At 35.9% G+C, this 18,687-nt stretch overlaps 1 non-coding gene across 1 annotated transcript; it reads left to right on the top strand.

The window, feature by feature from the left end:
• The first annotated feature begins 963 nt into the window (after window positions 1-963).
• Window positions 964-1,071, top strand: LOC141709662 (small nucleolar RNA R71). The gene has a single exon (XR_012570227.1). It is a non-coding gene; the product is annotated as a small nucleolar RNA R71 (small nucleolar RNA).
• The last annotated feature ends 17,616 nt before the right edge of the window (window positions 1,072-18,687 follow it).

The raw sequence follows: 18,687 nt of genomic DNA, 5'->3' as shown, positions 1-18,687 counted from the left end.
TGTCCAACTTTTGTTTTTGCAATCGCTTAGGAAAAGGTGGTGGAGGATAGAGCTGTTTCTCACCTGTATTACCCTCAGGAAGAGTGTGTTCAACAGTAGTCTTCCTTGGTTCCCCCTCTCTCCTTTTGCATTCCTTCTTCATCTATAACTTCAACTTCTACATCTTTTGCTTTTTCAGCATCAACAACTTTTCCAGACCTTAAGGTGACAGCTTTGACTTGCTCTTTAGCTTCCTTCCTGCCTGGTACTTCAGTATCGCTGGGAAGTGTGCCAGGTTGACGATTGAGCAAGGCACTGGCTATTTGTCCAATTTGATTTTTCAAGGTCTTGATAGAAATAGCCTGACTTTTGCACAACAGCTTTAACTCCTCGAAATCAGCACTAGAAGGTGGAGCATCACCTCCTTGTTGAGGATATGGTTGCCTTTGAGCAAATTTTTGAGGTTGCTGGAATCCAGGTGGATTAAACTGTTTATTTGCAACTTGCTGATATGACTTTTGAACAACATTCTGATTATTGCTCCAGCTGAAATTGGGATGATTTCTGTTATTAGGATGATAAGTAGCGGGCATAGGCTGTTGCGGCTTCTGAAAATTGTTCACATACTGAACAGATTCATTAACAAGAGAATACTGCTCCGTAGCATGAGAGCCTGCACAAAGCTCACAGACACTAGATAATTGATTTACACCATAGTTGGTTAAAGAATCGACCTTCATAGTCAGCGCCGTGAGTTGTGCTGAAATAGCTGTAGCTGCATCAACTTCCAGAATACCTGCTACTTTCCCAGACATCATTCTTTGAGTTGGGTTTTGATACTCATTTGCAGCCATAGTTTCAATGAGATTATAGGCCTCAGTATAGCTTTTGGCCCACAAGGCGCCTCCAGAAGCTGTATCGAGCATGGGTCGAGATTGGACCCCCAAACTATTGTAGAAACCAGTGATCACCATCCAGTCAGGCATCCCATGATGTGGACACTTTCTCAACATCTCTTTGTAGCGCTCCCAAGCTTCGCACATAGATTCTCCTGGTTGCTGCGCAAACTGAGTAAGAGCACTCCTCATAGCTGCAGTTTTGGCCATTGGATAGAACTTCACCAGAAACTTTTGCGCAAGATCTTCCCAAGTAGTGATGGACCCAGCTGGTAATGAATGTAACCAGTCCATAGCTTTGTCCCTCAGAGAGAATGGGAAAAGCCACAACTTGATAGCCTCATCAGAGACACCATTATATTTGAAAGTACTACAGATCTCGACAAAATTCCTCATATGCATGTTGATATTTCAGTCGCAGCCCCTCCGAAAGAAACAGAATTCTGCACCATCTGAATAGTGTCCGGATTGATTTCAAAAGTATTGGCCTGAATAGCCGGATGAATGTTGCTTGACTGAATGTCATCAATTTTAGGCCAAGAAAAGTATATAAGAGCTTGATCAGCTTGAGCTAGACGATCACCCATTGTTTCAAGTTCTTTCTTTTCACTCTCTTTATCCGAATCTTCAAAAACTCTCTTCTCCGGAAAGTCAAGAGCTTTATCTGTTTCCTCAGCTTTATCCATATTTTTCTTGTGAGTGCGAGAACGTGTTTGCATAAACGCTCGCTAGAGTACTTGAAACACAACCGGAAGCAGTAAGTAACAAGTCTTAATCAATGAATCCTAATGACCACTGATGGAAAGTACATAGACTAAACAAATTAACATCGAGTCCCCGGCAGCGGCGCCAAAAACTTGTTAAGAACAAAGCATGTGCTAAATAATTCACGCAAGTATACGCGTTCGCAAGTAATATAGAATGATCTCTAGTTCGTTCCCACAGAGACTCTGATTAATTATATTTAATTAACACTTACTCACCAATGTATGATTATTCTTCAATGCCAAGATAATAACAATTAAGGCCGGTAAACTAATAATTACTATGAGTATTAAACACTTGAATTAACAATATTAAACACACATGAGATCCTAACTTCATTACTACTTCATTCAATAGTTATGGTTATTAACCTTAGCATGTAATGGTGATGATATTAATCGAACAACATGAAACTGATAAATGCCAACTTTTATTGTACGAATACCATTCTACCAAGCATCCACAATTAAGATAGAAGTTGAATAGGCATCAATTATGTTGAGACCCTATATGTCTACAGAATTTGACAATATAACGATTTAAGCGCAAGTTATTCATGATGATTATACAGGGCAAGTAAAATGGTTAGAGTTACCCACTAATCATGCATACAATACATGAACCTATGCTAGCATGGCAAGTTCTAAATCTCAAGATTCACTGTCGCTTCACAAGAGATTAACAGGCCATCTTACATGTTCGCGACACATATAAGACGAATAAGCACAACATATACTAGATATCATACAATCGCCACATACCAAGGTATTAAATAATTAACTAAAGAATTCCATAGTAAATCCGCTAGGATCCCATGATCACGATTATCCCATAATAGAACTGTTAGGTCACACACACTGTAGAAGGGGGTTGAATACAGTGTCTAGCACAATCAAATCGAATTAAGAACATAAGTATGAAACACAGAATAATCTTATTAATAAAACAGTATTACAATGAAACTGTTCTCTCTCAGTGATGAACAAATATCACGAGAGCTGCTAGGGTTACAATGAATAATATTCTCGAATTAGATAACACATATAGTGTAAACCCTATGCTGTGTTTATATAGACACACAATTATAAGATAATCTTCTAATTGATATCAAATATAATTCTGCATCCTAAAATATATCAACTAGTTATCTTTTCTTCCAAGTATTATATTCTTCATAGAATTCTTCTTCATGCATATCTCTTCTTATTTTAGTCTTGATCTTCTTTCCTTTCAATCAGCCGCCTTCCTTATCTGAAAGTCTCCTTAAGTCCTGATATTATCTCCTGATAAATATCTTCTGATAACTTAAGTTCTGACAACATAAGTTCTGATATCTTAAGTCCTGACTTCAGTATAAGTACTGATTTCCAGTTAAGTCCTGATTTGTCTTGTTAGTTAAGATCTGAAAACTAAACACAAATCATAATTAGACATGACATCACAAATATATCTAACAATCTCCCCCAACTTGTAAATTAGCATAATATACAAGTTTAACAGATATTTGATGATGTCAAAAACATTAAGTACAAATGCATGAGAATTTGACTAGATAACTACAACTTACAGTCCTTACAGCTTTACCATCCTTAAAGTTTGATATCAGCTTCAGTCTGTATACACTTCAGAATTTAAGCAGTTGTAGATCTTTGACTTGGCTTCAATTTCTGATCTCTTTGATGTCAGGAGTTGTTCTGAGATAGTTCTTCAAAAGTGTTCTGTAATAACTCGAATTTTTGAGACCTTGTAAAACGTTTAATGAATAGTAACCCTGACGGACGGGAAAAACTTTTGAGCCCACACTATGTAGTGCATGAGAAAATGAGTTTCGGAGTTGATATCACGACTATACGTATCAAATGAGTGTATGTAAACGCTATTAGTTTTCGAAGAAAACGAACTTTGAAAAACGACCGTATTTACGACTCATCGAGGAGTACAGGAATCACAATATAATTATGAGATTAAAACCTTACGGATTTATATTCAAGTAGGATAAATAAAAATATAAGGAATAAATACGAAAGGAATTACATCGCGAACCATTTACGAGTAAGTATTACGAAGAACGTTTAAGTAACCGAGCAAACGCGTAAACGATTAAATAAATGTAACGCACTAACTAAACCATGGTACGGAAGTAACCATGGTTACTTCATCAAATAGTGAGCTAACCATAGGATGATCAAGCTAGCTAGCAAAATAGTGTGCTACGGAAGCCAAACCTTGTAGTTAGCTTGTAAAGCTAGCAAGCTACAAAGATTTGTCCCTAAGATTTGCAACCAAGAATCAACCTAGAATGCTATACTAGGAGAATAAAATAAATTGCAAGATATCACCCCATCTTCCTAGAAGTTACCTAGCAAATCAACTGTAATAACCCCAATTTTTGGAATTTTTGAAACCCTTATGAATAGTGTTTTGCTGATTATGCTGAATAAGAAAACTTTTCATGCCATATTATGTAGGGGTTCTTCTATTGTTATTCTGAGATCTTATTAGTACTCTATATGGGATATAAGTGTATGTAAAGATCGTCAGAATCCAAATCCGAACACTTTGATTTTTCCCGAAAATCCACCAGATACCGAAAGAATTGAGTATAAGGGAACAGGATAAAAAGGATTTAAATTCAAGGATTAAAGCCGTGAAGATTGTATTATGATTTGAAAGATTGACATTCCTTCTGATGATTGTGTGATACTCAACCGTGATAGTAGCTTGGTAAAGATTTAATTTATGAAATCGCCGTGAGCGGGATATCTATCTTATAAGGTCATATCTTAAGATAAGCCAGGACCATGTTACGAAAGGACTAAATGAACCTTTGAGCTTCATGTCTCCTAATAAAGACATATGGTTAATAATGGTATTAACCTGCTATTGTTGCTTTTATTGAAACTCTTCTGCAATTTTATCTGCTTCATGTCATATGTACGCCAAGTTCAGGAGTGTTCTTCATGAATCATGGAATGGTGATTATGTTGCCTCCTTAGAAGAATTCGATACGACATGTATGGACTCCGTATGGTTAGCTATTAAGATTTCATAGAAAATGAATGACTACAGTAGGTCAGCGGTGGGCTATAGTAATGCAGGAATGATTCTGCGAGTAATGAGCCGATTACTTACAACTGTGAGAGTTGTATTTGAATGGATGTTGAGAGTGAGTACCACTAATCGGGTCATGGTGGAGTATAAGTTATAATTGATAGACTAATTAAGTGGATTATCTACCTATTGAATACTTATTCCTTCTTATCAATAGACAGTCATATTACTATACGAGGAAGGTTGCGGTGCAAGCATATAATTGTAGTAACGATGATGTATAGAATGAGATCCCAGATTTGATTTTCGATGTCGAGGGAGTTTCAAAGGTGATTGTGTATAAGCTCGAGGAAGAGCATGGGTCCATAGAATGATGGACGAAATAACAAAAATAATTAAGCGTGCGAAATGCGATGCGATAATACTTGATGTTGATATATATACGTATATGATTTGTTCTCCTATGAGAAACCTCTATAGTTCAGAGGTAGATTCCAAGCCAGATATTTTGTGGCAGTATATTATATATATATATATATACAATTCTCTTCAATTCGTTCTTTTCTCTCCTTTTCATTTCATATAAGCTGAGAAGAACAACCCTTCCAGAAGGGGAGGTATTGCCGAATGACTATCTATCTGTGTGATAGAAGCCTAGTAGGATACCATCTATTATTTAATTGTTTGTCAAGTACTAAAGGATGGCCACCTTCTGTACTAACTATGCGATATAATGAGTGTTCATGATCATAGTGATCTCTCAATAAATTCCTTTACTTCTATACGATAGATCAAGCTTTCGAAGATGGAGGCAGCTAGAGATGAAGTGGTGCCAAGTATGGTGGTATTCTGATTCTAACACGTTCGTGATACTGAGGTTGACGTGGTTATTAAAAGGTTATAGAACGCTAACAAGCAAAAGTGTAATCAGTATAAAATTTGGTACGGAAGGTAGTAACGATTACGAACTGGAAAAGAGTGCATATTGAGAAGCAAAAGCTGTAGATCTAGATGAGATAATGAGAGACTGTACAATAGACTTGAAAGAATTTGGAATGATCACTTAAACGCAGATTGAATTTTCTTACGATAACAGATCGTATGTCAGTATCGAGATATCGCCTTATGAGGTCCTTGAGGGAAGACAATGTCGATCTTCCTTATGTTAGGATGAAGTTGTAGAGCGCAAGATGCTCGGGCCCGCAGTAGTCCAAGGGACCAGGGATATAATAGATCTAATCAGAGGACGACTGGTAGTAGCCCAAGATGGACACACGAAGTATGTTGATTTGACACGAAATGACAAAGAGTAGGAAGTAGGGGACCTAGTGTTGTTATAGGTATTCCTTTGGAAAGGATGGATGTGGTTCGGAAAGAAAGGAAAGATAAGCCTACGAATTGTTGGACCCTTGGAGGTATTAAGATGTATTGGGAAGTTAGCATATGAGCTATCCCTACCCCCAAACATGTAGCAAGTTCATAGCGTGTTCCACGTATTAATGTTAAGGAAGTGTAATTCGGATTCCAGACAAATAGGGGCATATGAGCGCATAGACATGCAACCTGACGTAACCTGTATGGAGCAACTAGGAAGGATTATAGATTGAAAAGGAACAAGTGCTTAGGAAAAAGGTTATCGTGCTAGTCAGGGTGTTGTGGCAGAACCACAATGTGGGAAAATTGACTTGAGAGTTAGAAGGCGCAATGCTAGGAAAGTACCCCCATTTGTTTTTCTATCTGATTCCGGGACGGAATCCTTTTAAGGAGGGGAGACTGTAATAACCCCAATTTTTGGAATTTTTGAAACCCTTATTAATAGTGTTTTGCTGATTATGCTGAATAAGAAAACTTTTCATGCCACACTATGTAGGGGTTCTTCAATTGTTATTCTGAGATCTTATTAGTACTCTATATGGGATATAAATGTATGTAAAGATCGTCAGAATCCAAATCCGAACACTTTGTTTTTTCCCGAAAATCCACCAGATACCGAAAGAATTGAGTATAAGGGAACAGGATAAAAAGGATTAAAATTCAAGGATTATAAGAGAGGATCATAAAAGGAATATAATGTATTGAGGAAGGTTAAGGAAACCCAAGTAATAAGATCCCGGGTATGATCCCTCAAACGATAAACGAAAACGAAAGTTAAGCGAACCGTATAACAGATCAGCGGTCATTAGCCAAGTAATTAGAAGCTAATCAAAGAGGTTAGTGGGGAGTGATGTCATCTCACCAACAAGAAGAGGACAAGTATGGGAGGATGACATAGCATGATGACCTAAGCATGACCAAAAGAGAAGTGTGTTGTTGGTTGATTGTGAACCACACAAAATTTACCAAGGTAATAATCCAATTAAAAAAACAACATCAACCAAGCCAAGCAAATCATAAACACAAACTTGACTTTTCATTTCCAAGCAACAGCTCTCGTCATTTCTTGTTTTTCAAAGGGAAAAATTTTAAAATCCAAGATCCAACCATTGTTAAATTGCAAGGTAATTATCCAAGGTTCTTTATGATTAGTTAAGGCTATCCTAGGAGTTTAAACTGCAAATTCCTTCACAATCTCTTTCAATAAATCATTTAAGAAGAGAGTGAATAGTGTTTTCAAGAAATTTAAATTGTTTGATCTTGTGTTTTTGGTTAGATTAAGCTTTGGTAAGGATTTTCAAGGGTGATTCCAAGCTCCTTAGTCACTCTTACTCACCGAGGAAGGTATAATCTTTTAACCTAGCATTGTTATTGAATATTAAGAGCTTATTATGAGTAGGATAGTTCATGAGAAGCATGGTGATTGAATATGTAGAGATTAGTTGGTTTTGTGATGTTTTTGGAGTTATAAATCTTGGTTATTAGTTAATGAACTTAAGAATAGTTTTAGTTCATGTTTGAGAATAATATAAATTGGAAAACTTGAGGTGTTGGGGCTGTTGTAGTGATGTATGGATGGAGTTTGGTTGTATGGTTGAATTGTGATTGATTTGTCGTTGATTTGGAGTAGGATAAAATTTGGTAATCGCGTAAACAAAGCCGTCGTAATGCCCGATTTACTTTAGACTGTTTTTGTTCTTAACATCAGGATCCATGAACTCACTGTTAGGTTTTGACCATTGCCATGATTAGATAGTTCATGTTACGAGCTTCGTTTTGATATGTGGTTCTCTTGAATTCGATGTACGGTTTAGGAGAAACGACAGTTTTAAGTAACGGCATTTCGCGACCGAACCATTACCCCTCGCCTTACTTTGAAACCTTGGTTAAGGACTTTAAATGACTAATTGGGGTATGAAACAATTATGTTAAGTGGATTAGGCAGTTGGTAAGGTACTCGCGAAAGAATCGCCTTAAAACTCTTAATGGTTAATTTATTAAAAATGGTGGAGCCGAGGGTACTCGAGCAACTTAAGAGAATCGTTGAGCGCAAAACGAGCGTTAGAGTCTAATTGGTTAAAGTATAGATTCATAAGCGACTTTGGTTTAATTCCAACTTATATGTGGTTTATAGGTTACCAGACTCATCCCAGGACTTTTACCACCCCCAGTCGCTCAGGCAAGTTTTCTACCCATTATACTATTGTTGTGATGTAAATATATGTATATGCATTATCTTGTGATAAGTGCATGATTGTTATTAGCAAATTTTGCGATATATTGGAGCATGCTGATATGGTATATATGCATGTCTGTTCCGTAATCTTGATATATATCTGTTGATTCCATTGCTTATAAGTTGCATAATACCTATGCTAGAGATAAACAGTAGTTGCGTATACCCTTAGTATAGGGGACCCAAAAGGTGAACATATTTCTAAACCGGGAGTCGATGTTCCCGAGTATATTATATATATTTATATATATATAGATATAGTTTTCAAAACTATGAATCGAATAAGGTTTATTCGATAACTTTATTTTTATTAATGAATATTATTTTGAATATTCATTCAAGGGCTTATGACTCCGTTTATTCATATTAATGAATATTATTTTGAATATTCATTCGAGGACATATGACTCCGTTTATTTTATTTAATGAATATTATTCTTGAATATTCATTCGAGGACTTATGACTCCGCTTATTTATTAAATAATATTCTTTATTTTATTAAAGAATAATGTTTCGATAATCAAACTTATTTTCGATTATTCAAATAAAGATCATACTTTCGTATAAGTATATCTTTGGTTATTTATTTTTTTATTTCAAGTATGAGTTTTAAAACTCCTACCTTGATTATTTTTATAAGGATCATCCTTATGGCAATATTATTTAAATAATAATATTCAGATACTTTCTAACATATCGGGACTGATTTATTTTATTAAATCAGCGTTACTCTAAACATTCTTTAAAATGTTTTCGAGTCTTCAAAATGATTTTAAAAGTTAGGACGGATCCCAAAACTCATTTTTATATTTAAGATCCTCCTTTCGAAGGGGATTTAAATACTCGCTCAAAACCTGAGGGATCCGGCTCTGTGGGGTGTTTTATATTCGCAACAAGGTTGCTATTTTGATAAAAGAGTTTTTGATTACTTACCCAACACTCGGGAAGTAAAATTCTTGGAACAAGTTAATCCATTAACAGGCATCGCCTGGGAAATATCGGTGAGTTTTCCTTTCCAACTAGACACGACTTCTTGGTGGAGCCGTATCAACAAGTTTCTACTTGGGGAAAGGGGGGACGAGCTTTACGATTCAGAGTCATGGATTTCATCTAAACTAGGAGTGGCGTAAGTGGTCGAGTGGCGCCGGCCCAGCCTTATTTATTGGCCCAAATGGCCCGGATGTTCCGCTAAGACGGTCCATTCCTTAGGAGTCCAGTGATCGGTTGACAAGTAAATCCGACAGGTTCTCCTCTACATGTAGAAAATGGTGGGGTTGCACTAGTACGATTGATCATCGTAAGTGGTCTTCCTGGCACGACAAACTCCCGTAATGAGTTCATCATCCAGTTGGATATTTCTGCAACACTACCCAGAGCACTTCGATAGAAAGGCTACGGCTGGGCGATTGTTGTGTGTTGGCAGGGTCGAGTTTTCAAAATGATGTTTTCATCAAATGAAGTATCTCGTAACTTCATTTCATTTTGATGATATTTCAAAGATTGATTTATACAAGTTTTGTCGTGTAGCTTCATCTATGGGATGAACTATTTATACCTTGAACGGTGGTAGTTCAAGTAGTATTCGAAAAAGATATAAGTATATTGGAGTATCTTGTAACTTCTTCTTTTCAACTTATATCTAGTTAATGATTATCTTATGAATGACAAAGGTTTTCAGAAAAACGTTGAGACAAGGTTAGATATATGAGATCACCTTGCAACGATATTTTTTATACAGTTATAAACTGGAACTCTGTGTATATTATGCATGGCAGGGGATTTCAAAGATTATAAAAAGTATATATACTATATACTGAATATTTTGCGACTTGGTCGCGTTAAGATATCAACTTGGTTCATTTCTTCTTGACCAAGACTTTCATGAGTACTATGAGAATGCTCATATATTGTTAATTATTATACATATTATTTCGGTGGGCTTGTTGCTCACCCTTGCTTTCTTCTTTCATCACACAACAACAGATAGAAAGGATGAACAGGACCAAGCTCCCAATTCGCAAGCGGTTAGGAAACGTTCCGCAGTTTTCTGGAAGCGTTGATGCCGCCGTAGCTGAGGTAGGAGCTACCAATAGACTAGGTTTTCAACTATTGATGAACCAGACTTATATATAATATGAATTGTAATAATGGCAAGGAATATGTAAATTTATTCAGAACCCTTTTAAGGTGTAATGGCTTTCAATGGTGGAATAAAATGACTTGTGTTATTTTTGGTATTCATCTCTGAGACTATAACTTGTGGTGTGTGTGTGTATATTGTGGGGTCACAGTACTCAGTAGTTGGTTGACTGTTAAGATTAAGTATTGATAAGGGAAATGGAACTCGTGATAACCCGAATCCCCGACCCCGGATTTGGGGGTGTTACAGAAATGGTATCAGAGCTAAGCGTTATAAACCTCAGAGATGATGTGGCGTTATGATAATAAGTTCACTAAGATAATAAGAACTCTTGCCAAGTTCATAGTCGGGCTACCTAATATAGTACTGACAGTTAAAACCCTTATGGGAACCCTTATAAATATCATGGTAGTAACATAGTTCGTTATCATATAGGGCAGTGGGGCACCGAACCCTGAGGTTCAGGAGCATCAGCATGAGGATATTTTATTACATGTTGGAGATCAAATTATGAATCCGATAGAGTACCCTAGCGAGGGACCGGATGAGATTCATGTTGGGAATGTTGCAGTTGAGGATGATATCCCAGAAGGGATTGTTGCTGAGGAGGATCTCGTGGAGGGTCCTGACTGGAATAAAGAGAGGACTGCTGAGGAATTGATGACCGTAGTCAGGGCGACTACTAGAGCTAGAATGGCCGCGAGGGTGGCACTAGAGGATGAAGAGTTACCAAGGACACAGAGGATAATGAGGGCAGAAGAAGTGGGACCTTCCATGGCACCGATTATACCAGTATCGGACCCTCTTCCAGAGGTTCCTGTAGACATCCATGAGGTTCCACCAATTCCTGTTCCCTCCCCTGTACAGAGCCCAGCACCTACTGAGTAAATGCCACCTTTATCTCCTGCACCATTGTCACCTGATACCGTGCTTGGTTATCCATTTGGATCTCATGGGTCTTCACCACCTGCACCCCATGGACTGCTAGATGCTACCACTCAGGCTTCTCTTATCGCCAATTATCATATGACTTGGGGTGGCCTGTCTGAGGCCCGTAATGTTAGAAATGATCTGTTGGACCGACTTACTGCACCAAGAATTGAGGGCGGGGTACTTCCGGCAGGATTAGCTCATAGCATGGACAGGATTGAGGCTACCACCCGAATTACAGCTAGAGGCCATCTTGAGGGTCAGATTGATCCAGCTCTACTTGTAACTATCTTAGACCTCATCACCGCCTTAATGGAGCAGGTTAGGGATGTCGTGCGTGCCCGCATTTCTTGATCCATGGTAGTGTGCAGAGCCAGAGCAATCAGACAAGGGTTTCATGTAGCACCGCTTTTAGAGGATTAGCCTAAGTTATGAATGATTAGTTCTAATGACTAGATGATTATCTAGGGTAGTACTTTTGGGATAGAAGCGATCAGATCAAATGATGTAATTCTCTTTCATGTGTTCAGTTGTTGTACCCTCGAACAAATGGTTATGTATATATTTGTTCCTTTCAGTTCAGATCAGTTTGTTGTGATAAGTTCATATTGTTAATTGCACTATTAACACTTAAGAGAGTGTCACGAAGTTTATAGAACTTGAGAATTCATAATTTGCAATCATGCAAGGATTGAACGAGGGAAAGACTTAAGTAAAGTAAGTAAGACAAATATAAAGAGATTCCCAAAAATTTTCCAAGCATTATGCCCCCTCGAAGAATAAGATTTGGGGAAAACCCTGAATGTTATAATCAGGGAGATCGCAATTAAGATATAAGGGACCCGGAACATAATGAAGTGGAAATGAGGATTTTAAAATATAGGAATCATTTGAGATTCTAAATGATTGACGAAGCACAAAAGACTGTTTTTGTCACTTACCCCCTAAGAGAGAAGCCACCCGCTGGTGAAAGACCAAGAAAGGCACGAAGCAAGAGGTTATGATAAACTGATTAAAGTTCAATCAATTATTTTCGAGAAAGTAAATCCCAAGATTATGGAGATAATGTAAAAGCTTTAAGAGCCAGAACAAAGGCGGACGAATATGATGAATTATGAATCTAAGATTGTAAAAGTTGTCAAGATTCGTCTAGAGGACAAGAATCCCAGAATGACGGGATGTTTGAAATCAATGCTTATGTTGTGTTGGTTCATGAAATAATGATAAGAGAAAGCAACCGTCCCAGATCCGATGCAGGCTTTGCAGATCACCAAAAATATCAATAAATTCATCATCAACAAATCCATCACTAGATAAACCCAAGCATGACTAAATAAAAACATAACAAACACTCCAAAAGGAGAGACAAAACACACACTCCAAGACGAGAGACACACAAACACCCAAAAAATTGGGTTTTATTGAAAGGAAATAAACGAGAATAACAGAGAATGAAGGGGTTGGGGCTTTCCACCGGAGAATTAAAACCAGTGGAAGCCCCTTGATTTACTTGAAAATAGACAAACCCTAACAAAGAGGATGAAAGAAGGGAGGCGGCTCTTAATTGTTGAACCTCTTCCTGTTATATTGTTGATTTTAATTGTAGTGTATTTAACAAAAATATTGTATCAATATTGAACAAATACGTATTATATATATTTTTTTAGTATAAGTGTATACATGATCATTAGATATTATAATTTTTTCTTATAATTATATAAATAATTATTAGATTTTATTAATTATTTCATATATGTAATATTGTAAATTTTAATACAATATTTACTTTAAAAAAGTATAACATCGTTAATTGAATAAATGTTATGTGTTAACTCATCTATTCTTTTCATAAAATAGTTATTTTTTATGTAAAATATCGATCAATATTATTATTTTAGTAGTAACTAATTTTTTTAAATATATAGTAACTAAACCAGCAAATATAAAAAGAAAAATACGATTAAAAATGTTATTCTATAACTCTAACGCGACAAATACATATTAAGTATATGATTATTAACACAAAAGATATATTGACATAGTGGTATTAAAGTGTGCATGTCATTGGCTATGGAAGAGATGAGGGTATTTAGGGTGGCATTGTAGGTCAACTTATATTTTTTTAAGTATGTTAAACATACGGGAAAATCTGTCATTTCACTGAAAATAAAAAGTCTCACAAATATTATGTTCATGTTTTCCTATTATATATAGAAGAGATGAGTGGGTATTTAGAGCGACATTATAGGTCAACTCATATTTTGGTAACTAGCTTATAGCAATGTACGATTTTTTTAAAATTTACCTTTTATATATTTTAATATTTTAAAAAAATTTAATGTACATATATATCGTTATTTTTGACATTATTATAATATTATTTTTATTTTTGATAATTTGTTTTCATACTGTTGCAACAAATATGCATATATTTAGAAATATTATAATTCTCTATATTTTATAGAGTAGGGTTACAAACTAATAGCCCCGTACTATATGGGATAAACTATGATACATCTCTATCTTAGCAACTAAACTTATCATTTAGTAGTATTTCTAAGCTTATCCTATACAATTTTATATTTATCCGGCTGAACCTTATCATTAGTATTAATAACACGTGTTGTGTTTTCATCCCCCTGCAAGCACAATGATGGCTGTGGAAAGACATTGAGCTTGCAACGCGCGTAGCCAGCAGAATGATCCGCTTGGAAAACTCTTGGTAAAGATGTCAGCAATTTGGCGCTCAGCTGTGGTGAACCTGAAGCAAGCCAGCACCAACTCGTTCATGGGTAAAATGGAAGTCAATCTCAAAATGTTTGGACCGAGCATGAAAAACTGGATTGGCTGTCATATGAACAGTACTCCTGTTATCGTAGAAGATTTGTGGTGTTTTGTGGGATGGACATCTTCACATCACGCATAAGAGAAGCAAGCCATGTTAGTTCCGCGGGGGTGTATGCTAAGGCTCGATACTCAGCTTCAGAGCTAGATCGTGAGACATTTTTCTGTTTCTTTGCACAACATGAGACACAGTTCCGCCCAAGATACGTAGCATATCCAGTTACTAAACGTCGTGTATCAGGGCAGCCTGCCCAATCTGAATAAGAAAACGCAGTCAACTGCAGAGAGTTGGATGAGTAAATTCCATAGCCAAAATTTATAGTAACTCGACGAACAACTTTAAGATGAGCTACATTAGGTGAATGCATGTACTGACAAACGGTATTAATACTATATGAAAGGTCTGGTCTCGTAAAAGTTAAGTACTGGAGACCACCCACAAGTGCTCTATACTCAGTTGGGTTAGTCACAGAAGTACCCGCAGCAGAAAATTTTGACCAGCTGATAAAGGAGTAGCAATAGGTCATGTTCTAGTAATTCTTTGGCATATTTTTTCTGAGATAGTACTAGGCCAGGCGGTTTCCGATAAACTTCGATGCCCAAGAAATAGTGCAAGGGACCAAGATCTTTCATTACAAACTGGGTATTTAAATCATTGACTAAAGACGCAATGAAGTCCGAATTATTCCCGGTGAGCACAATATCATCTACGTACAATAGTAGATATATAAGACATGATGAGTCTTTATATACAAACAGAGATGGATCAGCAGTGCTACACTTGAATCCAAAATCAAGAAAAAATTCTTTAAAATGATCATACCAAGCACGTGGTGCCTGTCTAAGGCCATATAAAACTTTAAGTAATTTGCACACGTAGCCTGGAAATTTGGAATTTACATACCCAGGTGGCTGCTCCATTAAGACATCTCCATTCAAATATCCATGTAAAAATGCATTTTTCACATTTAATTGTTTGATAGGACAGGATTTTATAGTGGCTATAGAGAGAACTGTATGAATTGTGGATGCCTTGAAAATTGGACTGAACGTGTCATCAAAATCGACTCCCATGAGCTGAATGTAGCCTTTTGCCACTAAGCGAGATTTAAAGCGATTAACGGATCCATCTGGCAGAAGCTTAGTCTTAAAAACCCACATTGATCCAACAACATTCATGTTAGTAGTTTGGGGAACTAGTGTCCATGTATCGTTATTGTGCAGGGCTACAATTTCGTCATCCATGGCACGTTTCCAGTAAGGAATTTTTAATGCTGATTTATAGGTCTTAGGTTCTTGTGCCATTTCACTTAGTAGACTGTAACAGGTCTTCAGAGGATATTTTTTAAGGTGAACCGCAAGAGCTTTAGAGCGTCTTGTTCAGGACATATGATGAATTTTATGAGTTGTTGGAACTGCAGCATGGGAAGTTGAGGAAGAAGTTGCAGTGTCAGAGGAGACGCTGGACTCATGTTCATGATTTGAAACGTCAATGCCAGAATTACTAGTTCCAGAAGAGATGCTAGCTTCATATTCCTGATTTGAAGCTGATTGGTGAGATTTAAATTAGGTACCAAATGAAGGATCATGTGGTGAAGTTTATGGACTGTCAAGTGTCCCGTTATAGATAGAAAGCTCAACTCTAGCTTGTGGAGTTGGACATGTATCATCAAATTCCAACTAGTCAGAATTCAAGATAGGAGAATCAGGAGTAAATAATAAATGACGGGAGATATATACTCTTCGTGTAGATGGGTGATAACAGCGAAAACCTTTGTAATATTGACTATAGCCAATAAAAACACATGGTATACATTTTGGATCAAACTTAGTCTTCTGATAATCTTAGCCTTGATAATTTGTTTTCATACTGTTGCCTTGATAATTTGTTTTCATACTGTTGCAACAAATATGCATATATTTAGAAATATTAAAATAAATGAACATAGGAGTAAATTCAACACCTTGTGTGTTGATTATTCATTATAATGCTCTATATTTTATAGAGTAGAGTTACAAACTAACAGCCTCGCACTATATGGGATAACGATGATACATCTCTGTCTTAGCAACTGAACTTATTATTTAGTAGTATTTCTAAGTTTATCCTATACAATTTTATATTTATCCAGCTGAATCTTATCATCTATTATTATATATATAATAGAGCAAATGGGGGTTTCAATGAGATAATTTAACCAAATAAAATAACTGTTATACCCCCTAAGATATAAAAATGACATTTTAACTCTCATCCTATTTATTTCGTATTAATACCTTCATTATTATAACATATTTAATTCTCTACCCATTAATAGCTAATCTTGATTATTTTATTTTAAATAATATATCACATAAAAACTAATAAAATGTTATTAACAAATTAATGATGTTCAAAAACTTACAAATATAACATGATTTCGTGGTATCCAAATTTTAATAATATGACATATTTCCGTATCATGTTAATTAGTATGATGGAATGACAAAATTTATTATTCATCATCAACTAAGCTTTAAGTACATGTAAACCATGTCGAGTAAATAATATATTACATAATATCAAATAATTACTTACAAATCGAATTACATGTAAATTATAGAGAAAATGTCCTAAATAATATTATTTTATATACCTGTTGTCCAAATTATCACTTGTCGGGCCGAGTGCCCTTTTGTCGAGGAGAATTCCCATTCAATAAATGCGTACACCAAATCCATACTTGCAACCACCATAACTCCAAAGTCGGTCACTTTTTTCCATCTCCGCCTCCTTTTCTAATCTGGCACCAAAATTCACGCTCATAACATTCTTTTATACTTTGTTAAAGATATATAAACACTTATATATACACGATAAACTCAATCGTACATACACAAATTTACTTAATTAATTAGCCCAAATACGGGTTTTTTTTCAAATTTGAAGTAAGCTTTATCACTAGACCATAATTTGAAATTAAGATTTGATTACTTTCTATTGAATATGAATTTTTTTAGTATGAAAATAGAGAGGTTGTATCATTTCGTTAATGTACGCTAAAAAGGGAGTCGGTCGGTGGCGATATTGTATATGTTTGTGTTAGTCCCTTAACAATATGACAAGAATTACAGAAGGGGGGTTGAATGGAATTCTTGTAAGTTTTTCTTGAAATAAAAATATTCTAACTCGAATATATATATATATATAAGTGTGAATTGATTAGCACAATGTAGAATAGTTACTTAAATGAATCAAATCACAAGTAATTAAAAACAAGAGTCTTTAAAAACTTTCTGGTGGATTTGAATGATTTCACCAGAGATATATATTATATATCGAGAGAACCCTGTGTGCAAAATGCTCACAACTTCTTACAATAATTGAACAACTAAGAGTACAGAGAAATGCTAAGAATTCTGCTTACAAATATTTCTCTACTTTGTTGCTTAGTTCGATAGTTTCTTAGTTGTTACTTCTTGGTTTATATATCACCAAGATTACAATATAATGAGACAGGATAATAAAACAAAAACTATCTAGTCTATTACAATGCTACTTCATTACTCTATTCCAGTATCTTTGAATATCTTCATAATAGCATGGAAATGGCAATGCTTCTTTGTTCTCGAAAACCCAGTTGAATAGGCTACCACATTCCATTTGCATCCACTCGACGCATGTGACTGTGTTGTCACTGTCAACAGATATTTGAATTCTTTATCCGTCGGGTTCATGATCATCCGTCGGGTTATTGATCATCCGTCGGGTTGTCTAGTTGATCATCCGTCGACTTCATTTTAGTTTATCCGTTGGGTAGCAATCTGGCACTTGACTTCATTTCATTTATGCAGAATTACAAGACATCATCTATGTACCATTAATCAACCTATTCTGTATATCTAGTTAAAGTCAACATGACTTGAATACTACTTACAGAATCTATACAATGGTGTATGTAGAAATGTGCTACAGACTTATTGTTACATAAGCTACTCACTCGATGGATAATAAGTCATCATCCGTCGGGACTATATTGAGTCATCCGTCGGGATTATAAATCTTATCCGTCGAGTGCTACATAATTTCACTAAGTAAAATCTACCAAGGTGTTTTGTTCATGAAATCATCAAGTACACAACATATACACAACAATCTCCCCCAATTTATGTCTACTGGAATTGTAGCCTTAAATTAAGAGATACTTGATGATAACAAAACACCCTAAAAATACAACTTTAAAAAGAAAGTAGATATTACTGAAAAGTGCTTCAAATAGCAAAATGTACAAAGTTTTACTCACAGTCATTTTCAAGATGCTCCTCTAGCCTGAGCAGATTTATCTAGTTCCTTGAAGGTCTGGATCTCTTTCCAAGCTTTCTGTTGTTTTCTTCAATCTGATTTTGGAGCTGCCTATGGAATTCCAGTTCATCAGATTCTGAGAGATTTAGCTTTTCTTGCATTTCCAAAAGAGTCTCATTGCTGGAGATG

Source organism: Apium graveolens, chromosome 2 (assembly GCF_009905375.1).
Source record: "Apium graveolens cultivar Ventura chromosome 2, ASM990537v1, whole genome shotgun sequence".
NCBI classification, from domain to species: Eukaryota; Viridiplantae; Streptophyta; class Magnoliopsida; order Apiales; family Apiaceae; genus Apium; species Apium graveolens.
The sequence above is the reverse complement of the archived record's forward strand: the minus strand, read 5'-3'. Positions and strand labels throughout refer to the sequence as shown.